This window comes from Rana temporaria, chromosome 1 (genome assembly GCF_905171775.1).
Source record: "Rana temporaria chromosome 1, aRanTem1.1, whole genome shotgun sequence".
Classification (NCBI taxonomy): domain Eukaryota; kingdom Metazoa; phylum Chordata; class Amphibia; order Anura; family Ranidae; genus Rana; species Rana temporaria.
The window spans coordinates 418,255,539-418,282,929 of record NC_053489.1 but is presented as its reverse complement, the minus strand read 5'-3'; positions in this window follow the sequence as shown (position 1 = coordinate 418,282,929).

Below are 27,391 nucleotides of genomic sequence, written 5' to 3'. Positions count from 1 at the left end.
GCTATGTTTGTGTGTTAGCTCGATTTCAAACAGGCAGCCGGCGCGGTCTTCTGTGGCGTCAGGGTCTTCTGGTCTTCTGTTCTTCCGATGTTGTCTCGTCGCCTGTTGTCGCTGTAATGATGGAAGCGCGCCTTGCATCACATTTATATAGGCATCACCGTCCCATCATGCTCCGGTAGGTACCCACGTGGTGGGTGCCTACCCACGTGCACCCACCACGTGGGTACCTACCGGAGCATGATGGGACGGTGATGCCTATATAAATGTGATGCAAGGCGCGCTTCCATCATTACAGCGACAACAGGCGACGAGACAACATCGGAAGAACAGAAGACCAGAAGACCCTGACGCCACAGAAGACCGCGCCGGCTGCCTGTTTGAAATCGAGCTAACACACAAACATAGCAGGCAGCCAGCGCTGAAGAAGAAGGCACCGGAGAGCTGCAGAAGAACCGGGGTTCGCCGAGTCAAGAGCGGAAGAGGGGAGAAGATGGAAGAAGCCCCCCGGAGTCCGGAGAAGCCCCCCCGGAGTCCGGAGAAGCCCCCCCGGAGTCCGGAGAAGCCCCCCCGGAGAGCGGAAGACCCCCGGAGAGTGGAAGAAGAAGCCCCCCCTGGTAATTGAGCTAATAACGAAGACAGGGGGGGCGTCCGGAGCAGAATAATAAAATATTTTAAAAAGCCTTGTGTTGTGTGTTTATTAACTTTTACTTTTTGCCTCCAGGTGAATGGATAGGGGTACGATGTACCCCATATCCATTCACTTAGGGTGGGGGGCTGGTATCTGGGGGCCCCCTTATTAAAGGGGACTCCCAGATTCCGATAAGCCTCCGCCCGCAGACCCCGACAACCAATGGCAAGGGTTGTCGGGAAGAGGTCCTGTCCTCATCAACATGGGGACAGGGTGCTCTGGGGTGGGGGGGCCCGCAGTGCGCCCCCCTGCCCCAGAGCACCCAACCCCCCCATGTTGAGGGCACGCGGCCTGGCACGGCTCAGGAGGGGGGGGGCACTCGCTCGTCCCCACTCCCTTCCTGGCCGGCCGGGTACCGTGCTTTGGATACGGGTCTGGTATGGATTGTAGGGGGACCCCCTACGTCAATTTTTCGGCGTGGGGGGGTCTCCTTACAACCCATGCCAGACCTAAGGACCTGGTATGCTCCTGGGGGGGGAACCCATGCCGGTTTTTTCTTTGAAAATTGGCATGGAGTTCTCCCTCAGGAATGCATGCCGCTGTCATTTTTTTTTTCCCCGACGCAACTTTAAGCCGTCGCGATCCTCAAAACTCGGCGTAACGTAACTTCGCGCATGCGCAGTACGGCCGACGCGCATGCGCAGTACGGCCGGCGCGGGAGCGCGCCTCATTTAAATGGGACTCGCCCCATTTGAATAGGAACGCCTTGCGCCGGCGGAATTTTAGTTACACAGCCTGAAATTTCTAGATAAGTGCTTTGTGGATCAGGCACTTAGGTAGAAACTTTAAGCCAGTGTAACTTAAATTGGATTTTTTAAGTTACGTCAGGTTTTTGTGGATCTGGCCCATGATGCCCAAGCAGTTGCTTTCAAAATAAATAAAGCTTACAGGGGAAATCAATTTAAATGTATTTTTTTTCTTTATATATGTCATTTTGCTGCAGCAGGTTCTATACATGGTACAGATGTGCCACTTTGCAGGTAGACTAAGGGGACCCCAGGAATTATATTTAAAGGTATTTTCCATTTTTATTGTTTAACTGTAAGCATCATTAAAATCACTTCTCCTTTACATCTTTTGCATTGATACATGTCCCCAGGGCTTTTTGTCTCAGAGAATAGGTGCAGGAACTCCCCCCTTCTGAATCGCCCATTGTCTACGCGCCCTACACTCCTCTGAGCACTGTCCCTTGGTCCTACCCCCTACCCACCTCCCAGTACTGTCCCAAGTATACTTTTGTGGTGCTAAATAATTTTGTTAGCTTAACACTTGACTTTCCTCGAAGCACACACAGGGGAGGGGAGAATGAGCAAATCAGCTGTGTCTCCTTTCTCATCATACCGTGCGAGAAAGGAGGGGGAGAAAACTATCAATGCTGGCTCTGACGTCACTGGTTGCTAGATGCGAGGCAGCTCTAGCAACCAGTGGCCGAGAGTAGACTAGGAGGTGGAGGAGGAGCCAGAGCCAGCAATATGGCGGCTCAGTCCATACCTGTCCCCTGCCTTCCCGTTGTCCGTTTTTTTAATTGGGGGAACAGTATAATGTTGGGGGGGCATGGCCCCCTCTGCCCCCCTAGTGACACCACTGCAGCACACCTAATGCCTCTACATACATTTAGTGCCGGAGGTTCCGGAACTGCATTCCCCCATGTTCCTGCTGAAAAAAAAGCCCTGCATGTCCCCCAGAGCAGTACCCAGGACCCCATACGCATTTTATGTCCAATAACTTGCATATACGCATTCAAAATGGGGACTTTTGATTTTTCAAGTTCGGGTCCCATAGACTTTAATAGGGTTAACGGTTCCAGTCCTAACTTTTTTCATAGGGAAGGAGATATCACGACGCTCTAGGTGGGTCAAACAAAGGTGAAAACCTTTCCTCCAGTTTAGAAGCCCAGGTGCTGGCAATACATGTAGCAATAAAACAGGAGGAAGTTCTGGACAGCCGCACTGCAAAAACGTTTTTGCCTATTAAACAAAAACTAAAATCAAAAATACATGCCACAGCAGAACGAACAGAAGATCTGAATTGTTTCACAATAACAAACAGTGCTTAGCCATAGCTCAACTTTTTAGTCATAGCCCAACTTGGTCATAGTTCGAAATTTTTCCATGTTCATAAATTTTGTTGCAAACTGAACCGGGGAAGGGGGGGTGTTCTGCCCAACTCTAGTGATTATATGAGCTAAAAATGTTAACCCCATATGGATCAAATAGGTAGTTTGACTTGAACTGTTTTATTAATGAGTTTCAGTATAACACAACAAGTGCGTATAAAACTGAACACTGTGGGGTGAAACATGTATATATATATATTTATAAAATAATTATTTGATCCCCTGCAGATTTTGTAAGTTTGCCCACAAAGAAATGGAGGGTCTATCATTTTTATCATAGGTGTATTCTAAATAATAGAGACAGTGGGTCATATTCTCAGAAGAGTTACGACGGAGTATCTCAGGAAACTTCGTTGTATCTCTCTTTTTTGACCCGCGTATCTATGCGAGTGATTCCTAGAATCATTTTCGCATAGATACGCTGAAGATCCGACATGTGTAAGTCACTTACACTGTCGGATCTTAAATGTAATTTGCCGCCGGCCGCTAGGTGGCGTTTACGTTCAGGTCTCATTTGTTTATGCAAATGAGCCTGATACGCCGATTCCCGAACGAAATCGCGTTGCGTTACCTTACGCTTACGTCGTTTGCGTAAGCGTAAGGTTACCCCTGCTATATGAGGGGTAACCTTACGCCAGTCCCACGTATGCCATGTTAAGTATGGCGTCGGGTCCGCGTCGTCTTTTCCCGTCGGGTATGTCGTTTTCCTAAGTCCTTCTTGAATACGACTTTACGTCAATGACGCACACGTCGGCATCATTGACGTTTTCCGTTGAGAACTGGAGCATGCGCACTGGGCTATTTTAAGCCCGGCGCATGCGCAGTTCGAACGGCACGGGGGTGCGCTTAATTTAAATACAAGCCGCCCCCTTGGAATTACGCGGGGGATACGCCGGGCCTTTTACACTACGCCGCCGCAAACTACGGAGCAAGTGCTTGAGGAATACGGCACTTGCTCCAGTAAGTTGCGGCGGCGTAGTGTAAATAGCTTACGCGATGCCGCCGCAGAAACTACAAGAATATGGCCCAGGATATCAATCAAAAACCCAGAAAAAACACATGGTACAAATGTTATTGACCAAGTTGCAGTTCAGTGAGTAAAACAAGTATTTTTATGCCCTACCAACCATCAATAATTTTGGCTCCCACAGACTGGCTACAGTATATGTTAATGTGGTACACAGATTAGGTCCTGTCAATTTAAGATGGTGCTCCTAACGACAACTCGTTATTTGTATAAAAGACACCTGTTCACAGAATCTCTTTCTTCCTTTTAGCCCGGTTCACATTGATGCAATTTAGCATGCGATTTGATGTAAATTGCATGCCAAATGGCCGGCAATGGCAACGTCCAAACCTTCCAATTCCCAAAAGTAGTTTCTGTACTACTTTTGGTGATTTCAGGTTGCAATTTCCACTGACATCTGTGCAGAAACTCCCACAGATGTCTCTGAAATCGCCACCGAAATCGGGACTGACATGCAGGAATGAAATTGTGTGAGTTCAGCTGAACTCGCACAATTTTATTCCTGCAGTCAGTGTGAACCAGGGCTAAGACTGGGTTCACACTTGTACAACAAACGCTCCGACACTAGGAGCTCATGTCGCATGCAAATCAATGTTTCCCTATGAGAGTCATCTCAACTGGTCTGACACAAGTTAGTCTGATTTTGAAAAAAGTTCATGCACTACTTTGGTCCGACTTTGATCCTACTTCAGCCTATTGAATATCATTGAAGTCAGATCAAAGTTTGATCATCGTCTTAACTGATCCGACTTTGGCATACGACTTGTGCTCTGAGGATCTTGAAGGGGAACTCCACGCCAAAAAAAAAAGAAGGCATGTGTTTCCCCCTCCATGAGCATAGCAGGCATGGGGTTCCCCCAAAATCTTCACCAGGTCCTTATCTGAGCACTCAGCTCGGCAGGTCAGGAAAGGAAAGGGAATGGGGACAAGCGTGCACCTCCTCCTAAGCCATGCCTGGCCACATACCCTCAACATGGGGGTGTGGGTGCTTTGGGGCAGGGGGGCCCTGCGCCTTCCACCCTAAAGCACCTTGTCTCTAAGTTGATGAGACAAGGGCCTCTTCCCGACAACCCTGGCCGTTGGTTGTCTGGGTCTGCAGGTGGGGGGCTTTACAGAATCTGGAAGCCCCCTTTAAAAAAGGGGGCCCTAGATCTATGTGAATGAGTATATATATATATATACACAGTGTATATACTATATTACCAAAAGTATTGGGGCATCTGCCTTTACACTCACATGAAGTTTAATGGCATCCCAGTCTTAGTCTATAGGGTTCAATGTTGAGTTGGCCCAACCTTTGCAGCTATAACAGCTTCACCCCTCATGGTAGGCTGTCCACAAGGTTCAGGAGTGTCTAATGCCGCGTACACATGTTGGAACAGGTAGGGGCCATCCCCAACCAGCAGAAGTGATCGAGTGGCTGTTTAGCCACTCAAATCACTTCTGCCTTAGAGGGTATTGCTGTCTGCAAATTTTGATACCAGGATGATGCCTACAAGCTCAGGCATCTTCCAAGTAAAACCACTTCAAGCTAAGAATGTTCATGGACGTCCTACGATTTTGGCTTGCATTGTATGTGGGTCATATACAGTTTATCAGATGAGAGCACTAGAGATGTTGGTGGAGCACTGGAGATGGAAGAGTGAATATATTATGCAAGAGTAGCAAATTAAGTGGATACCCTTTGCAGAAATACATGAGCATATTAAAGGGTCACTAAAGGATTTTTTTTTTTTAGCTAAATAGCTTCCTTTACCTTACTGCAGTCCTGGTTTCATGTCCTCATTGTTCGTTTTTGCTTTGAAGTAGCTGTAATTCTGCTGTGATCTCCACACTTCCTGGTTGCCTGTTTCCTTATAACCATCATAGTGGGAGATTTTCACAGTGGTCTATGCTGTCATTACTGTGTGTCTAAAACTCCTCAGAACCAATCAGATTCATTTTAAAAACAAAACACTGCCCTGGATTTGTTTGTTTTTGTTCTGTGAGTCTTCCCGACTCACCTCTCACCCGAAACTTCATTTAACCGAAAGTGAAACTAGAGGCACATTATATGATAGATTAAATTAAATTTTTAATCATTTTTAAAAGCAATCAGTTAACTTTTATGTCTCTATACCCTGTAAACAGTCATTTCAGCAAAAACATTTTTTTCTTTTAGTGACCCTTTAAGTGGCACAGGAAGAAGTACAAATACTGTTGCACTTGGGACTTTTTTGTTTGTTTGCATGATATATATATTGTAATTTTTGTAGCACTAATGAAAAGTTACTTTATACAGTATCTTAAAAAAGTAAGTACACCCCTCACATTTTTGAAAATATTTTATTATATCTTTTCATGTGACAACACAGAAGAAATGCCACTTTGCTACAATGTAAAGTAGTGAGTGTACAGCAGTAAATGTGCTGTCCCCTCAAAATAACTCAGCACACAGCCATCAATGTCAGCAAAAGTGAGTACACCCCTAAGTTAAAATGTCCAAATTGGGCCCAATTGGTGGTCACACAAAATATTGACACTTTGGACCCAATTTGGACATTTTCACTTAGTGGTGTACTCACTTTTGTTGCCAGCGGTTTAGACAATAATGGCTGTGTGTTGAGTTATTTTTAGGGGGCAGCAAATGTATGCTGTTATACAAGCTGTACACTCACTACTTTACATTGTAGCAAAGTGTAATTTCTTCAGTGTTGTCACATTAAAAGATATAATAAAATAATTACAAAAATGTGAGGGGTGTACTCACTTTTGTGAAATACTGTATTTAGCTCTACACAATTGTATGTTATATTTATTTTGTTTATGCACAAATAGCAGTGTCATTAGGTGTAAGCAACTCCTCACCCAATTTTGATTGGATTCAGTGTATACAGCATATATATTGATTACACAATTATTTGTTTTAGATTATAAAATATACATTAATGTATATGTGTATTTGATGCAATTATGAAATAAATTAGGATCCTCACATTGTTTCTACTTTTTTGTGGACAAATAATATTAAAGGGATACTAAAGGTCTTTTTTTTTAAATAACAGGTTATACTTACCTGCTCTGTGCAATGGTTTTGCACAGAGCAGTCCCAATCCTCCTCTTCTCAGGTCCCCTGCTGCCTCTCCTGGCTCCTTCCTCCTGCTGAGTGCCCCCATAGTAAGTGCCCCCATAGTAAAATGCTTTCTATGGGGGCACTCGTGGGTGCTCGTTCCTTAGCCCTGCCCCCCACTCCCTAGTCACTGGCTGTAATTAAAGGTAAAAAATATTCAGTCTTTAGAATCACTTTAATCATAATATTATGTCACAACAGAATAACAGGTATACTAACAGAGACACACATGTATCCTATACCTACAGTAGATTATGAATACAGTGTACAGTAACACTATATACTTATGTCAAAATAAAAAAAGTAAATTAAATACAACATTATTTGTTATCCTACGTACACATTTTCTGGTATTAATAAAAGCCCCAAAATAAAATCATTTGTCACCTAGGGTTTGTAAATGACTTTGGTCTAATGCTTCAAGATCAAAGCACTTAGTTAAAGAAGAAGGACAATACAGGTTTTAGGAAGATAAAAAATTATCGCATGATCATTACATAATTAAACAAATGAAACAACAATTAAATGAGAACAGACCGTGGGGGAGGGTGTTGCCATGTTAGAAATGACAAAAGGAATTAATTCTGTAAAATCTCATAATGAATCCTGTATTTATTAAAATATTTAGAGTGTATGAGGCTTGCTGATTTCCATTTGATTATGTTATGAGTCATAGAAATGTATACTGGAAAAAAAAAAGCAAACATAATATGCATAAGGATTTTATTAATTAGGAAAAATACTTAGTTAAAAACCTTGTGAACATATTTCAGATACATATATATAGAGAGAGATATGAATATATTTATAATTTTCCCTTTCATTTTTTGAACGATGACGTTCTTGCCTTAAGCGTGTGCCAGATTACTCATAAACCTGGACCATATGCCACTGCAATTTGCTGATGGGCCCAAGCTGTTTTGGTAGATATAAAATCCAAGGGGATTATAGAGTCTCCATCCTAACTGTTAATAGAGCATTGATGGTCGGACAGCTGCCTGCTCTCTTCACTTTCCATTTAGGTCAGTTCTCCATGAATGTGCACTGACAAAAACTTATGTAAACTTCTTAAAAGGAGCAAAAAAGTTTTCCTTTTTTTTTTTTAAATATAGTTCAACGTAATGGACATCAATCTTGTCTATGGCAAAGCAAACATATGCTAAATGACATTTTCAGTGATATTTCTATTGTTCATTAAATTAACTTAGAATCTACATTTTTTTGTTCTTAGAAATGCTTCAGAATAAGTAGAATACACTGCTTTTTTATATGAACTTGACCAATGTCAACATTTACTGGATCTGGTGAGTTTATTTGGCCTTGTCTGTACAGGACTGGGACTTTGCCTGCAGTATCTACCTTTAAAAAAAATCCTCCTATCTTATGGGTGAAAGCAACAAACTTTGTATTGCTTTACTTAAATCTCCTTGGCATAAAATCTCCTTCTCCCTCTCCCTCTCTCTCTATCATCAGACTGAGGTATTTTTAGTTCAGGTTATGATTATGCATTTTTTGTCAACATCACCAAACTCTAATTTTAATTTATGTGTGTATTCTCTATACACTGTATATGTACTGTATGTATGTAGTATAACATTGGAAACACAGTATATTGTATTGATACTATGAGCATAAAATTGTATCACTAAGCTATTCAGTTCTATGTTTGTTATACTTTGCAAAGCTTTGTATAGCTAATAAACAAATACAAATAATTGACAGTAAAATAGAGCGGTGTGTTGGTGTGGTACTAATATATGTATATATATATATATATATATATATATATATATATATATATATATACCGTATATATGTGTGTGTGTGTGTGTGTGTTGTACAAGTGTGTCTGCTATCTAAGTAGAGCAGCCTGTGTCCCAGGTGGTAAAGCTACATCGCAATGGAAGGGTCTGCACTTTTCTTCATATATACATATACGTGTGCATCTGCAGCTTTAGGGACCTTGGACCCAGTCTGCAGTGTTTAGATATCAGGGGCCCACCAGAGAATCATCTGATACTTTGTCTGGCCCATGATTAGTGTGCCTGGGCAAGCTACACTATTGTCTTTACTGGTAACAAAAGCTTTGGATATGTTTTATAACATACAATTGGTCCATCCTAGAGCTATATCAAAAAAAATATTTTGGCAGCCTTTGATGTCTTTTAGAAACAGGTGTACATATGTTGAGACTGTTTGAAACTTTAAAGCTGAACTCTATGCTAATAATTAAATACACAGATGAAAACATATAGAAGATATTTTATATAGCAAAGGATTTTGATATCTGCCTAGTCCTGAGATTTACCCAGCTCTGGCACACAGTTTAACTCTATCCAGAAGGGCATACAGAAACAGGTACAGATCTTGGCCCGGATTCACATACATCGGTGCATATTTATGCCGCCGTAGCGTATCTTCTTTACGCTACGCCGACGCAGCGCAGTGAATCCGGGCCCTTGTCTTTACCTCAGCTTATGACTGGACAGTGAAAGGTGAAATAAATAGCACTCTGGTAAGCATATGGCTCTATCACTCTGCTGTCTTCTGCTACCAGCATACTTATTGCACAGCAGCACAACTAATTGTGTTGCTTTTCCTTCCCACAGTCTGAATGCAGTTGTGTAGAGTATTGAAAAAAGACTGATACTAGTTCAAATGCAGGTACTTGAAGTACCCTGTTTCCCTGAAAATAAGACAGTGTCTTATATACATGTTTGCTCCCAAACATGCGTTAGGTCTTATTTTCAGGGGATGTCTTATTTTTCTATGAAGAAGAATACGGTACACATTTATTGTTGAACAAATGTCATTTAAAGTGATCCCCTTCCCCACCCCTGTGCCAGTGGACACCTTCACCAGACCTCCCCCACCCCTTTATTAGAGACATTTCCCCACTACCTCAGTCACCCCTGTATGTCCACACAATGTGCACGACTCCTGCTCCACGCTACTCACTATCTAATTGTGAGTCGGCCAGACTTCGTCAGGGCAGAGCGAGCAGCAGGCGACAGGTTGTCCTGGCGGCGGCGCGGGCTCTCTGATGAAAAGAGACTACACACTTCCTGTGTGCTCCGTCTGCGCTGCTGCCAATAGTGAGCTGCGCAGCGGCGCCCGCCGCTACGATCCAGGGTACAGATTTACGGTAGCTTCGGGGGGGCCTTATTATCGGGATGCCTTATGTTCAGGGAGGTACTATTATCAGGGAGGTCTTATTTTCGGGGGGGGAATGCCTTATATTTCAGCGAGAGGCAAAACTGTAAGTAGGTCTTATTTTTGGGGGATGTCTTACTTTTGGGGAAACACGGTAGATATTGGTCTTAGTAAGTGCAGAACTCTATAAATGTATGTATTTTATGTCTGTCTGGAATTCAGCTTTAAAAGGAATGTTCATAGTTTATAAGCTTTTTAGTTTATCTGTGTCTGCTTGGCTGAAAAAGCCTGTTGTTTACAGGAGTCAATAGTTCAAGCTGAAGTTTACACATATAAAAGAATCAGTGACTTGTTTTTTTTTTTCCTCCCTCTCTCTCAGTACAGCTTTGCAAAAGGTTTCAATCAGAGACAGGTGTCTCAAGGGAAACCAGTTGTGTTGTCTTTGTTCTTTAGAAAACCCACAATGCTCTTTGAATCCTGTGTCATTGGTATAGCCTGTGTAAGACTGTACAGTATATGTATTGTAAAAAACATATTCAGAAACTTGTTTAGGATCTTGTAAAAAGTTATGGCATCCCTTCTTCGGTACCATCAGTGTGCAATGATCAATTTCATGGTTTGAACTGTATCTGAGGCTTATTTTGAAATTGTCCTCAAACTGATGTGGCCCAGCTGGGAGTCTTTCATGTGTTTTTTCCATGCATACAAAAATTACCAGAAAATGAGCTACAAAGATCCTTGTTAGGTTGTTATTTATTTTTAGTTGACTTCAGTGGCAGCTGGTGCTCAAAAATTTTGGGGGGGCGAGGGGGGCGTGGCTTGGACTCCACCGAGATGGCGGTGTGACTCCTGAGCTCCGGCTTACGGCGGACTTGTATAGCGGCTCACAGCGCACTGAGGCTCTATTTCTAGCCCCACACATACCCTAACTGCAGCGGAACACTCGCCCACCAACGGGACGCAATGACGAGGAAGAGACAAGCAGAGCACCGGCCGAAAAAGCTGACAGACTTTTTCTCCTCATCGCCGCTGCCTCGTGGGCAAGATGGCGCCGGCGCTTCCTCCATGCCTGGATCCCGCAATGGTCGCTTTCAGGCCATCGCTATGCCAGACCACCGAGACTCCCCTGAGGCTGGAGGGACACCACAAGTTTCTTCCCCGCTCAGTAGAAGCCCTGCAAAGTCCCGTTTCAGAGCGGACGACTCTGACACCCAGCAGTGTGAGGTAAGATCCAACGCAGACTCACAGGAAGACACAAGGGAGCTCCCTGACTCCATAATCTCATTCCCCACACAACATCAGCCAGTCCTGGACACTACCCTTAAAGACATGCTCATCTCTCTAAGGAGCACTATTCATGGGGACATGATGTCTTGCATGAGGAAGTTTAGCACTGAACTATCAGCAGTGGGTAAAAGAGTTAGTCACATTGAAACCAAGATGGGGGAATATGCAACCACCATAAATGACTTAGTGGATGCTCATGATACAGCGGAGGAAGAACAACTGTGGATAAAAGCCAAATTAGCAGATTTAGAGGATAGGTCACGTAGAAATAACGTGAAAATACGTGGCATCCCAGAAACTGTGGCCCCCTCTAGTCTGCGCACATACGCCATGACCATGCTGACGGCCCTAATGCCTGACATCCCTGCTATAGAGCTGTCTATCGACAGAATCCATCGGTTGCCTAAACCCTCCTTCATTCCAGAGAATGTTCCCAGGGATGTTCTTTTTAGAATGCACTTTTACCAGTCTAAAGAAAAGCTGATGTCTATTACCCGCAAGGGGGAACATGGAGGAACTGACTATGCTCCCCTACAGTTTTATGCCGACTTATCGCAGTTCACTCTGCAGCTTCGGAGGAATTTGAATACTATCACCAAAGCCCTGAGGAATCACAACATTGTATATAAGTGGGGATTTCCAACGAAGCTGATGGTGACCAAAGATGGAACTACGCATGTGATTACCTCCCCAGCCAAAGGCTTCAAACTACTTCAGAAATGGAAGATTCTCCACGATGACAACTCTACTTCCACCAGTTCTAACACACCCGGCAGGGTGTCCCCTGATTGGCAACAAGTCTCTAAGAACCACTGAAATGAATGAACTCTCGGCCCAATATCATTGCCCTGTGCATATATTCTCTTGGCCCTATGGGGTCCCGCCTTGGAGCTCTACCACGGTTAAGCCCCCCTGTATTTGAGCAGTATTTTCTGCACTCGGGTCGTTTCGGCCCTCCTTTTACAGTTCATATTTTATTTTATTTTTTGGTTTTATTTACGTTTGTATTCCTTTCATAACCAATCTTGTTTTCAGGAACCGCACCTTTCAGATTCTACAGTCTGTACCATCTTTAACCACCCTCTTAACCAAGAGACTTGTGTCACTTCTACCTGATCTGGAGCAACGCTATCTGTCGAACAGTCTATCTTCTTGAATTATCTATGATGACAAGGGGTCGTGAGTACACAAGACCCCGGTTGATAACATTTTATTACTTTGCTTATAATGCCGGTTAAAATTTTATCGATAAATGCAAATGGTTTAAATCACCCTGTTAAGAGGGCGTCGCTCTGGCGGGAAGCTGACTCCTCGCGGTGTGACGTTCTCTGTGTTCAGGAGACCCACTTCCATAGTCTTGCACCACCTAAATGTACATACCGATCCTTTCAACATTACTTCTTCTCCAATATGGAGGCAAAAAAAAGGGGAGTAATGATAGCTGTCAGGGACACGGTTTCCTTCTCCTTAATTAAGGAACACTCTGATCCCTCTGGTCGCTATATAGTACTGATATGTGATATCAATGGTATTAGATACACGCTAGTGAATGTATATGTCCCAAACAAGAGACAGATTAATTTTTTAAATGACCTCATGCGTAAGATCAGGAAATCCCTTCAAGGTTCCCTGATATTATGTGGCGATCTAAATGTAGTTCCGGATCCAAGGCTGGACTCCACTGCGGAGCTCCAGGGGAGAGGCCCGACCTTGACTAATTTCCTGCGGTCTCATGATCTGTACGATGCTTGGCGTTGCACGCATGCTACCGAGAGAGATTACTCCTTTTTCTCACACAGGCATTGCTCATACTCGAGGATTGATCTGTTTCTATTGGACAAATGGCTGCTCACCAGAGTTGTACATACCAAGATTAACACGATCACGTGGTCAGATCATGCCTCTGTCCTCCTGACTCTAGGTGACAAATATCCTGATACTGCTGCCTTTGTGTGGAGAGCTAGCTCTTCCATCATTCAGGACACAGCCACTAAAGAAACGATCAGAGAACAGCTAGAAGAGTATTTCCAGCTCAACTCTCAATCCACGGATAACCCATTTACACTCTGGAACGCTCACAAAGCCTTCATCAGAGGGGTGTTTATCCAGCTGGGATCTAGGGCCAAGAAACAGAAGCAACTAAAACTTACCACTCTCCTCAAAGACATAGATGCCCTTGACACTCTAAATAAATCGAATCCCAACGCATCCACTAGTGCCAGACTTGCAGCCCTAAGACATGACCTCAAGCTCCTTCTACTACATGACTATGAAACCAAAGACAGGTGGGCAAAAATGTCCTTCTACTCGACTAACAACAAAGCAGGCAAAGCGCTGGCCCGTTATCTACGTGGTCAGCGCTTCAAAACCAAGATTGCTCGCTTAACACATCCCAGGACCAAGAAACCGGTGTATGACCCTCAAAACATAGCAGACGCATTCAGCGACTATTATAGCTCCCTATACAATTTAGACCAGGACTCAGCAACCTATCAACCGTCATTAACCGATATACAGAACTTTCTTTCCAAAATCCATTTACCCACTCTGACCCCAGAACAATCAAATGACCTAAACTCCCCCTTCACACTGAACGAACTGGTTCAGGCTATAAAAACTCTCCCTTCCAACAAGTCCCCGGGCCCTGATGGACTCATAGGAGACTATTATAAGACCTTTCAATCAATCTTAGGGCCATATCTTTTGAAGGTGTTTGATTCAGCTGCGACCTCTACGTTTTTTCCACCCGAAATGCTTGAGGCTCTGATTGTAACACTGCCCAAACCTGGGAAGTCACCGGATATTCCTCAAAATTTCCGCCCAATCTCCTTACTGAATACTGACCTCAAGATTTACGCCAAAATGATAGCACTGAGATTGGTAGACGTTATACCCACTTTAATAGACCCGGATCAATCTGGGTTTACGAAAGGCAGACAAGCATCGGACGCTACAAGGCGTTTAATCAATATCACCCACATAGCACGAGCGACGCGAACGCCTTCTCTGCTCCTAGCTTTGGATGCAGAGAAGGCGTTCGACAGGGTGCATTGGATGTACCTGAAATGCGCTTTGAAAAAATACGGATTTGAAAAGCACTTCTTGTCAGCGATCATGGCCCTATATACGGTACCATCGGCCAAAGTTTATACGTCCGGAATGCTATCTAAGCCCTTTAGAATCACGAATGGCACAAGGCAGGGGTGCCCATTATCACCCCTTATCTTCAATCTACTAATGGAACCGCTTGCGGCTTCCATTAGACAAGCACCTGGAGTGCACGGGTTTACAATAGCAGGCAAAAAACACGTCATCAGCCTTTTCGCTGATGACGTTATACTGATGCTTACTAATCCGGTGACTTCCCTGGAAAAGGTTTCTGGTTTGCTTCGAGACTACGGTAAAATATCATATTACAAGGTGAATGATACCAAATCTTTTATCCTAAATCTGGGTGTCAGTGCCGATGAGAAAATGTTTATGCAAAGTGCTTATCCTTATGTATGGAATGACCACACACTTGACTACCTGGGGATCCATCTTACTGCCTACCCAGAGCAACTATTCACCGCCAATTACTTACCATTAGTGGATAGGGTCAGGGAAGGAACAAGGGCGCTGAGCAAACACATTTTGTCATGGTCCGGTAGATTAGCCGCCTTCAAGATGCAGATACTGCCACAGGTGCTGTACGTGTTTAGGACAGTACCAATACCGGTGAATAAAAAGTTCTTCGGGGAATTACAAAGTAATTTATCAAAATATATATGGGTGGGAAAAAGAGCACGCAGTGCATTTCATAAATTGCGCAAGATTAGGATGGCCGGAGGCATGGGAGTTCCCTCCTTTGTTGACTACCATCAAGCGGCTGTTCTAACACAAGCTAAAAGTTGGTTCCCAACCCAGGCAACCCCAATATGGGGACCCCTTGAGCAAAACCAAGCGCCGGGAAAGGACTTGGGAGCACTTTTGCTGGCAAGCCCATTCCTCAAAAGCACGCAAATGACTTTAGCACCCCCTATGGTAGCTACTTTGGAGGCATGGAGGAGCTTCGCCTCGGCGGAGCTACTTTCAACCCCTACGGTGGGATTGGACATACCTATCTCCTCCTTAGCTTTAATAATACCCAACTTAAACCTGCAGAGATGGTCACTGGGAGGCGTACAGTGGATTTCTGATATTCAAGAGGAGGGGAAACTGAAATCTTTTCAGCAATTACAAACTCAATACAATCTCCCTAGCTCCGAACAATTCAGTTTCCTTAGAGTGCAGTCATTCCTCAAAAGTAAACAATATAGACCCTATAAGATATTCTGGAAAACAAAAACATTTTTCAGCTCTCAGAGAAGCAAGTGTAAGGGTATAACACTAATTTACAACCTACTAAACAACAAGGACATCTTTGCTAAGAGCAACGCCTTAATGGCATGGGAAAGAGATCTAGGTAGTCCCTATGCGGACGACCAATGGCTCAAAGCACTACAACACACACACTCAGCCACCAAGAGTGCCAACCTATGGGAGCTTTATCACAAGGTTACTCAAAGGTGGTACCTAACCCCATCTAGACTCGCTAGGTTTGGTCATGGAGAATCCCCACTTTGCTGGAGACAATGCTCACAAGTGGGATCACTCTTTCATATTTTATGGGCATGTGGGAAATTAGCTAGATTCTGGAGTAGCATATTTGCAATTATGCGCCAGATTACGGGACTCAACATACACCTCTCACCTTCCTTAGCCATATTACACCTGGGCATAGAGAACTTTCCTCCTCCCTTTAGGAAATGCATCATACATCTCCTACTAGCAGCCAAGTTGGTCATATTGAGACTTTGGAGATCCAATGTGAGCCCCAAGGTAGAAGATGCGGTTAAAACCGTATCTTTGCATTTCATGTATGAACGCATGCTAGCCTACTCAGAGGGCAGAGTTACCACATTTCTTATTCAATGGCAGTCCTGGGTGGATTGGTACGACACTAACAAACTCCTATATTAAGAACGTTTACAGTATTAAAAACTGATAAATAAGTTGTAAATTTAGCCCAAGGCAAAGTGCTGGTTCCTTCCTTTTCCTTTTCCTCTTCCTTATTTTATTTTTTCGTTATTTTTGGCTACCTTTGTTCATATCAGTAACCACGGAGCATGTTGCTCCATGTTCAACATTATAGTTTAAATTTTTTTATATGAGTAACATACAAATGCTCGTGGAAAGTAGTGTTGCATATACTATGCAGCAATTTTGAGAGCATGTGCAGCTGGGATAGTATAGGCCTGATTCCACAGGTCACAGCAAGTACCCAAGGGGTGGCTTCTGGAAGATGGGTCCCAAGGCACGTTTGTGTGTTATTTGCTGAATCGTAAAATTGCATTCCCAAAGCTGTACTCTTATTCTGTAATGTATTGTATAATACGGATGTCTACCTATGTTGGCCTTTGGACAGCCATATGTACTAACATATGTATACCCACGACATGTTTTCTATGTATGTTTATACCTTATAAAACAATAAAAAACTATTGAAATTAAAAATTTTGGGGGGGCGCAAACAAACGAAAAAACAATAAAAAACAATTGCAGCCTCACTGTGCCCATCAAATGCAGCCACTGTGTCCATCAAATGCAGCCACTGTGCCATCAAATGCAGCCACTGTGCCATCAATTGTCACCACTGTGCCATGCCATCAATTGTCGCCACTGTGCCATCAATTGTTGCCACTGTGCCATCAATTGTCGCCACTGTGCCATCAATTGTCACCACTGTACCATCAATTGTCGCCACTGTGCCATGCCATCAAATTCACCCACTGTGCCATGAGATCAAACGCAGCCCCTGTGCCATCAATTGTCGCCACTGTGCCCATTAATTGTCACCACTGTGCCATGCCATCAAACGCAGCCACTGTGAAAAGCATTCAGCAAAATGGAATCGTCACTAACCCTTCCCCAAATCCCAAACCAAATACCTACTTAAATCCACTGCAACATACTCTGGGTCACAGAACAGAAACGGCGCTGCTCAAAATATGGGATGACGCTTTAGAGGCCGCAGATGAAGGAGAATCTTGTCTCCTGATCCTGCTGGACCTAAGCACGGCTTTTGACACTGTAGACCACAAACTACTACTAGCTAGGCTAGCTGAAGTGGCCGGAGTCGCGGAAGGTGATTTACCATGGTTCTCCTCCTTCGTGGAAAACCGATCACAAACAGTAAAACTGGGATCTTTCACTTCTGAAAAACGTACGGTATCATGCAGAGTCCCTCAGGGATCTCCCTTGTCACCCGAATTGTTCAATATCTATCTCCGCCCTCTCTTTGAAATCATCAGTTACCAGAAGCTACTTTACCACTCCTATGCATACGACACTCAACTGTATTTCCGCATCTGCAACAAAAAGGATCATTCTCTTGGACTAGAGAAATCCCTCTCTCTAATAGATAACTGGATGACATCCAGTTATCTTAAACTCAACGGTTCAAAAACAGAACTTCTCCTGTTTCACGCAAACCAAAAAAGTCACCCCGCGTCTACTTGGACACCCCCGCCCATTCTGGGGAAAACTATCACCCCTAGCACCAAAGTCAAAAGCCTTGGAGTCATTTTCGACTCCTGCATGACAATGGATGCACAAATAGGCTCTGTAGTCAGCGGATCCCATCATCTGCTGCGCCTACTACGCAGACTCATCCCCTTTATTCCGTACATTGCAGTTGTGGTGGGAACAATCATCAATTCCAGACTTGACTATGCAAATGCCCTCTATCTAGGACTCCCCAAATACCAAATCACTCATCTGCAAGTCGTTCAAAATACGGCCGCTCGATTAGTGACTGGCAAAAAAACATGGGAATCAATCTCACCTTTGCTGAGAGCCCTACATTGGTTGCCAGTAAAAGACAGAATCACTTTCAAGGCACTTTGCCTAACGCATAAGTGCATTCAAGGAAACGTCCCCCAATATCTATGCAAAAAAATAAAAGCCCATAACCCAAATCGCATTCTGCGATCCACAAATCAAAACCTACTCCAATACCCAAAGCCAGATACAAGTCCAAAGGAGATCGTAGATTTGCAGTCCAGGGACCTCGGCTGTGGAATGCGTTACCAACTACCATCCGACTGGAGTCGGACCACTTGGCCTTCAGGAGAAAGATTAAAACCCATCTCTTCTGAGGTTGAGGGGCTTCCTCACCCGTGGAATGCAAACAGCGCCCAGAGGCGATTCATTTCGCATGTGTTGCGCTTTACAAATTTTTCACTCACTCACTCACTAAATATAAGGGCAAATACATATTTCATAAGATTGCATAGTTATAATAAGGTATAGAATTGTTATTTAAAATGTATTGTAATTATCTAGAGCTGATTATTTATATTCTCTTATAAGTAGACTCTTTAACGTGGAACTGAACTCATAGTAGTGGGTGGGCTCTCAACATACAGTGTAAGTTTGCATACTTGCACATTTGGCACATGTACCTGCAACTGTGCTGTTCTGCAGTGATGACAGATCCAGGATCCTGTTGCTGCATTGTCCAGTGATGGTTCCATCTCTGCCTCCTGTTCTTCTGAGTCCTGGAACACCAGGTTAATCGGACAACCACTGGTGATGTGCCATGCAGTGTATAAAAAAAAATCTCTAGGTGCCAGTAAAACATACTTTGTATGTCTTTTCTGCCAACAAAACTCTACAACCTACTGATTTATTGTTGTGGGATTTTCATTTTGATCTAAGGCCATGGTAACAACGGCCAAGTAATAACTGTAATTCGATTAGTATAATCAAAACAATGAAAATGAATTACTGTTTGATTGCTATGGATTACTTAAAACCAGATAAAAATACAATTTATAACTAAATTATTATTTTTGCCACTGGCTTATCAATCACCTTAATTAATCCCTTGAATAAAGTTTCAATATAATAATATTTAATACATACAACAAATAAACACAAAGATAAAAAGATAAACAAATACATCTACCATATCTATCTGAAATGCTAAATAATTAATTCAACATTATCTGCAAATATTTTGTCATTATAGTTATAAATGATTGCTTACTAGATGCAATTATCATGATTATCTCTTATGTGTTTGTCTTTACTAATTAAAGTGTATGTTGCTTTACAACTGTAAATATAAAGTTAATAGTGTTTGTTGGTAAATGGTTGCTACTCAATGTCCTTGTTAGATTATGTGTCTTATTTATAATAGTCTAAATTATATTTAGCTTTTTTAAGGAAAATAAATAATTTCCAGTTTAACCCATTTTCACTAACATTAAAATTATCCACCATAATTTATATGTAGATCAGGAGTCTGAAACTCAAATTACCTGAGGGCCACAAGACACGTTTTCATATGCCATGGGTGGGCCGCATGCAAACTTTCAAACTTCTTAACCCCCAGCACTGGTGCCAGTGGATGCATTATTAAACCCCAGCATTACCCCCTACAGTCCATAAATAACTACACAAATACACCCCACTCTCCACAAATACCCCCCACACTTCACAAATACCCCCTCTTCACAAATGTCATCCCCAGTCACCCCACTAAGGACTTTGCTCAGCCTCGATGTGAAGGCTCACTTACCTCTTCTCCCAAAAATCATCTGGTGGCATGATCTTCTGCCTCCCGAGTCCTCTCCTCCTGTCAGGTCCTAGCTTCAACACAGGCCTAGTGGCAGGGCATACTGAGAACATCACAATCTCCCGGTCTAAGATGGCAGCAGGACACTGGATCCAGGGCTGGGCACAGCCTCCGAGGGAGCCCAGCTCTTGATCATCAGTGCCTTTGTGGGATGGGCAATGGGAATATCCTTCCTCCGGCCTGTTTTCTCTCTGCTCTCCTGTGCTGTGTCTGTGTTTTCTTTGCTGTGCGTGTTGGGCTGCAGCAGTATGCGGGGGAGAGGACACTGGAGACAGAGAAAGAAAGCTCCCAACCACTGCGCGGTGCACCCTGCACACCCGCCCATGATCGGCTTTGCCTGCGGGCCATTTGTAACCAGTCCACAGGCTGTAAATAGTCCACGGGCCGTAAATGACCCACGGGCCGGTACTTTGAGACCTATGATGAAGATAGTCTTTTCCAAGTTATACAGATGATAAATAAATAGCCATGATTGATTGTAGCTGTAGCTGCTGATGTAGCTATCTTTGGAATATGAGATTCAAAACAAGACAGCTGCAGTGCTACACATGGGAGGAGGAGCAGACAGTGTTTACTGGGAAGAGTGATAAAATGCACAGTTCCCAAAATTGATTTTAATTCCATCCTCCCTAGTGAAGATCAAGGATAGGGTTTAGCACAATGCAGGATTTGAGCCAAAATGTGCATGTTTGGCATTCACAAATCAGCCCCACTATTTGGCCAGTTTACAAGCCTAAATATTCTGTTGCTTCTGCAACAGAAAGTCATTCATTTATTGGTGTTATTACTACTGCCAATAAATAAATGCTTCACACTGTTCAGCATCTTAGCAACCATTGACTGATGTTTACAAGTATGCAGGCATCCCCTTTTTTAACTGAAGCACTACTCACAACTGTGCCTGCAACTACCCCACTCACCAGCACTGCATCAACACCCAAATAACTCAGCACACAACCATTAATGTCTAAAAGTGAGTACACCCCTAAGTGAAAATGTCCACATTGGGCCCATTAGCCATTTTCCCTCCCCAGAGTCATGTGATTCGTTAGCGTTACAAGGTCTCAGGTGTGAATACATTTGGTGTTATCACTCTCGCTCTCTCATACTGGTCACTGGAAGTTCAACATGGCACCTCCTGAAAAAAAGAATTGTTGCTCTAAATAAAGATAACCTAGGCTATAAGAAGATTGCCAAGACCCTGAAACTCAGCTGCAGCATGGGGGCCAAGACCATACAGCAGTTTAACAGGACAGGTTCCACTCAGAACAGACCTCTCCATGGTCAAAGTTAGGTGCACATTCTCAGCATCATATCCAGAGGTTGTCTTTAGCAAATAGACGTATGAGTGCTGCCAGCATTGCTGCAGAGATTGAAGGGGTGGGGGATCAGCCTGTCAATGCTCAGATTATATGCTGCACACTGCATCAAATTGGTCTGCATGGCTGTCATCGCAAAAGGAAGCCTCTTCTAAAGATGATGCACAAGAAAGCCAGTTTGCTGAAGACAAGAAGACTACGGACAGGGATTACTGGAACCATGTCTTGTGGTCTAATAAAAAAGATAAACTTATTTGGTTCAGATGGTGTCAAGCATGTGTCGTGGAAACCAGGTAAGGAGTACAAAGAAAATGTGTGTCTTGCCTACAGTCAAGCATGGTGGTGGAATTGTTATGGTCTGGGGCTGAATGAGTGCTGCTAGAACTGGGGAGCTACAGTTCATTGAGGGAACCATGTATGCCAACATGTACTGTGACATACTGAAACAGAGCATAATCCCCTCCCTTCGGAGACACAGTATTCCAACATGATAACGACCCCAAACACACCTCCAAGACAACCACTGCCTTGCTAACGAAGCTGAGGGTAAATATGATGGACTGGTCAAGCATGTCTCCAGACCTAAACCCTATTTAGCATCTGTGGGGCATTCTCAAACGGAAGGTGGAGGAGCGCAAAGTCTCTAACATCCACCAGTTCCGCTATGTCCTCATGGAGGAGTGGAAGAGGACTCCAGTGGAAACTTGTGAAGCTCTGGTGAACTCCATGCCCAAGAGGGTTAAGGCAGTGCTGGAAAATAATGGTGTCCATACCAAATATTGACACATTGGACCCAATTTGGACATTTTCACTTGTGTACTCACTATTTTACATTGTAGCAAAGTGTTATTTCTTCAGTGTTTTCACATCAAAGGATATAATAAAATATTTACAAAAATGAGAGGGGTGTACTCACTTTTGTGAGATACTAATATATATATTTTCAATCCTGTTGTTGATAAACTACACCCTATTTTTGGGTCAAATCCTGGACAGGTTTTGAACCTACATTTCTATAGTAACTGTTTAACCACTTGACTCCTGGCCACCATTTTAAAATTGCACAAATACAGCAGCCATTCAGTCCAGAGCTGCCCTAATGCTGTTTTAAAACATGGCCAGTCTAAAGCCGTGTACACACGATCGGTTTGTCCGATGAGAACAGACCTCTTTTTTCCATTGGTGTTAAAAAATTGTGGGCCTGATCCACAAAAGGGATACGCCGGCGTATCTACTGATACGCCATTGTATCCCTGTTTCTATCTATGTAACTGATCCACAGAATCAGTTTCACATAGATAGGCAGAAGATCTGACATGTGTAAGGGACTTACACTGTCGGATCTTAGGATGCAGTACCGCAGCCGCCGCTGGGGGCATTTCTCGTCGAAATCCAGCGTCGGGTATGCAAATTAGCACTTACGGAGATCCACAAAGCATTTACGCTTCGTTTTTTCTCCGTAAGTATTAGTTTGCCGTCGCAAAATTAGGGCTGCTTTTACAAAGTGTAAAGTTAGTACACCATGTAAAAGTAGACCCTTCTTTCCCACGACGCTGTCAAATTTTTTTTAAAAAAATGTTTTTCCCGCCGCATCTCTTTTTTTTCCCGACACAACTTTTTTTACCCGGCGCGATTCACAAAACTTGGCGTAACGTAAAACCGTGCAAAGCACGTAGGGAAAATAACGTCGGGAGCATGCGCAGTACGTCCGGTGCGGGAGCGCGCCTAATTTAAATGGGACTCGCCCCATTAGATTAGGAACGCCTTGCGCTGGACGGATTTAAGTTACACCGCTCAAAATTTCTAGGTAAGTGCTTTGTGGATCGGGAACTTAGGTAGAGATTTTGCGGCGGTGTAACTTAAATGGCTAAAGTTAAGTTACGGCCGTTTTTTGTGGATCAGGCCCTGTGTTTTGTTTTTTTTTTTCCTATGGATAAAAAACCGATAGAAAAATCCGATCGTCTGTGTGGAACTCCATCGAAGAAAAATCCATGCATGCTCAGAATCAAGTCGACACATGCTCAGAAGCATCGAACTTCATTTTTTTCGGCTCGTCGTAGTCTTGTACGTCACCGCGTTTTGGCACGGTCGGATTTTTGACTGATGGTGTGTAGGCAAGACTGATGAAAGTCAGCTTCATCAGATATCCGACAAAAAAATCCATCGGATTAGATTCCATCAGATATCCGATCGCGTGTACAGGACTTTAGTGTTTTCTGCAGCCCCATTTGGTTAATGCTGAAACTGCCAGCTATCTGTGACATCTGGGACCGAATGCTCAACCCCAGATCTTAAACAATCAGGTCTTGTGCCTCTGATCATGCTGCACACAACTCTGGAAGTGCCTATAGCAGATTGCTGTGAACACAATGCATCCATATTGTATTTACATCTTTGTCTAGTATATCTTTCTGCAGCAATAAATCACTGTTATAGTCATATAGTGATCACTGCTATAGTAATTGCAGCAAGTAGTATATCACTATAAGAAGTAATCTGTTGCTAACCAGCTGCATTGGAGGGGGAAGGGAGCCTGGATCTTCTCTGCATCTCTTCTACTTTACTATTATTATTTGCAATAAAAAAAACAATGAAATAAAAATATATTTATCAAAATTTGCTACCAAACTAAAGTTCTATATGACTCGAAAGGAATGAATAATATGTTAGGGTAGACTACAAATATTACAGAGTATAATGGAGTGTAAGTGTGGAATTGAGACATCACCAACAACAAAAGAAACTCAAGTGAATAAAAAGAAATGAATCTCTAAAATAAAATAAATGTAATTGTTACACCAATACTATGTACCGTATTTATAGCAGCTCCTAAATTCTACTGTTTAAAGGTATAATTAAACCATATATAGTGGAACTGTATTGGGTGACTATTGGACTTTGTTGGGTGACTATTCTGCCAGGAAATAGTGGCTAGCAACATTTGTATTCTTAGCATGATCCTTTCCGACCCTTCTGTAAAATCGAATTGATCATCACCTGAGGTTTCGGTTGCATCGAACTACTTGCTCTGAACTTTTCATTGATTTATACATTACTACTTTATTGTTAGAAATTCTCAGATCTATTCCAGTAGCTAGCAAGTTTGGATAGTATAATTTTTTTTTTTTTAAGATTTTGCAACTGTTAAAACGGGAGTTCACCCTAAAAAATTTTTTTAACCTTAGATTGATGCTCATTTTGTCTAGGGGAATCGGCTATTTTTTTTTAAATCAAAGCTGTACTTACCGTTTTAGAGAGCGATTTTCTCCGCCGCTCCCGGGTATGGTCTTCGGGACTGGGCGTTCCTATTTTGATTGACAGTCTTCCGAAAGGCTTCCGACGGTCGCATCCATCGCGTCATGAGTAGCCAAAAGATGCCGAACGTCGGTGCGGCTCTATACGGCGCCTGCGCACCAATGTTCGGCTACTTTCGGAATATCGTGACGCGGTGGATGCGACCGTCGGAAGCCTGTCGGAATACTGTCAATCAAATAGAAATGCCCAATCCCGCAGCCCATACGTAAGTACAGCTCCGATTTAAAAAAAACTAGCCAATTCCCCTAGACAAAATGAGCATCAATCTAAGGTTAGAAATTGTCATTTCCGGGTGAACCTCCACTTTAATAAATAATTCCATTTATCAATGAAAAAATATTTAACAGATGAGATTTTTACAAAAACTATAATCTGTTCACTGTGAAATGTGTGACATAACATGTTTAACATACTCTTTAACCTTTCAAGAAGAAGTTATAAGTTTCTGAACATCTGATAAAAATTGTGCCAAAGATTTTCTGGCATTGATTTTTATCTTTACTTTACAACTTAAAAGTGCAAAAACAGAGCAGTTTAGAAAAAGTGTAAGGTAACACAATACCTCTGCCAAATCCGGCTGGTATTCTATTGTAATGTATATGGCACACTGCAATAGAGAACCTCCTAAAAAAAAAGAAAATCTAATGCCCTGTACACACGATCGGAGTTTCCATCGGAATAAACTCCGACAGGTTTTTCCGACGGAATTCCATTCAAGCTGTCTTGCATACACATGGGCACACCAAATTCCGACCGTCAAAAACGCAGTGACGTACAACACTACGACGAGCCTAGAAAAATGAAGTTCAATATATCTGAGCATGTGTCAAATTGTTTCCGAGCATGTGAATGAATGAATGAATGAATGACTTGTATAGCGCTACACATGCGAACTGAATCGCCTCTGGGCGCTTTTTCCAGCCAGTGTCTGCTCTCGACACGCTTCGGACACAGTCATACACACAGATATACATATATATACTGTGCCAATTTTTGGACAGGATCCAATTTACCTACCAGCATGTCTTTGGAGTGTGGGAGGAAACCGGAGTACCCGGAGGAAACCTACGCAGGCACAGGGAGAACATGCAAACTCCAAGCAGATGGTGTCGTGGTCGGGATTCAAACCAGCGACCCTTTTGCTGCTAGGCGAAAGTGCTACTCACTGCACAAATGTGTGTTTTTTCCTCCGTCGGAGTTCCATACAGACGAACGGAATTTCCAATAGAAATTGTTTCCGTCGGAAGAAAAGAGAACATGTTCTCTTTCTAAGTCCGTCAGAATTTCCGATGGGGCATACACGCGGTCGGAATATCCAAGGAAAAAATTCCGTCTGACTTTTTCCATCGGAAATTACGATCGTGTGTACGAGGCATTATGCCGCTTACACACGATCGGTTCGTCTGATGAAAACGGTCTGATCAGACGAACCGATCGTGTGTGGGCCCCATCGTTTTTTTATCCATCGGTGTAAAAACTAGGAACTTGTTTTAAAATTATCTGATGGTTAAAAAAACTATAGAAAAAAATGATCGTCTGTGGGCACGTCCATCGGTTAAAAATCCACGCATGCTCAGAATCAAGTCGACGTATGCTCGGAAGCATTGAACTTCGTTTTTCTCAGCACGTCGTTGTGTTTTACGTCACCGCGTTCTGACACAATCGTTTTTTTAACTGATGGTGTGTAGGCAATATCTGATGAAAAAATCCATCAGACTGTTTTCATTGGATGAACCGATCATGTGTACAGGGCATTAGATGTAGTTTGTAAATGATAGATGGTCTGTCACTGTCTTAACAGGCAGATAATGAATGGTTCAGCAGCAAAAGGGTGTCTGAGCAGTTGTGAGACTGTTTGCAATTGGGGATGGAGATAAGCCTGGCCAGAAATGTGCTCTTCCCACCCAGGAGATTCCTGTTGCAGGGAGCATCATGTGCGTGAACAGACATGCAAGGCTGTGTCCAGGACTGACAGACAGGCACTTTGACCAGACCTTTGTCCAATGAGAATTGAGGGGATGATTGGCATGCACAGTGAGATGTGGTGTTTGGACAGGCAGGGAGACTGTATAGCCCAAGTTGGGCAACTCAAAATGCTAGGACACTGAAATACTATATTGTGTTGTGTTCTACGGTTTGTAATGGCAAATCTTATCATAAAAGCCTCAAAAATTGTGGACTGGTTCTTGAAGCTTTACAACTGAAGCGCAAACATGATAGTGGTAAGCAAAGAACAGGAAGCAGCTGATACTTTCTGAAATGTGTTTTTTTTTGTGTGAGTAACTTTTTGCTGTATGCTTAAAAAATCCATTGAAAGAAACAATCAATGGCTATGCAGTAGTAAACGGTGAGTGCTGTTGCCTGTAGCAATTGAAAATAGACCAGCTTACTTTATGAAACTAATGTTGCCTACAGATGATAGTCAGAGTCATGTCTGAAGGAGTGACAGAGCCTTTGTTGCACCTGCTGCTGTTCTGCCCTGAGACCGCATAGAAAGAATGGCAGGTCCAAAGGGAAAAGAGGAGTCTACAAGATTGTTACTACCCCAGTGCTGATAAGACTTTCTTCAAAGAGAAAGTGGGCGGGACTAATAAGTCACTCATTAGAGAGGCTATAAAAATGTCTGCGTTAATGTGGGAGTGACCCCAGTTTGGAGACCTACTATATATTTTGAGATATTCTTCCCTCTGTGCAGTTCTCTGTAAAGTAGGGAGG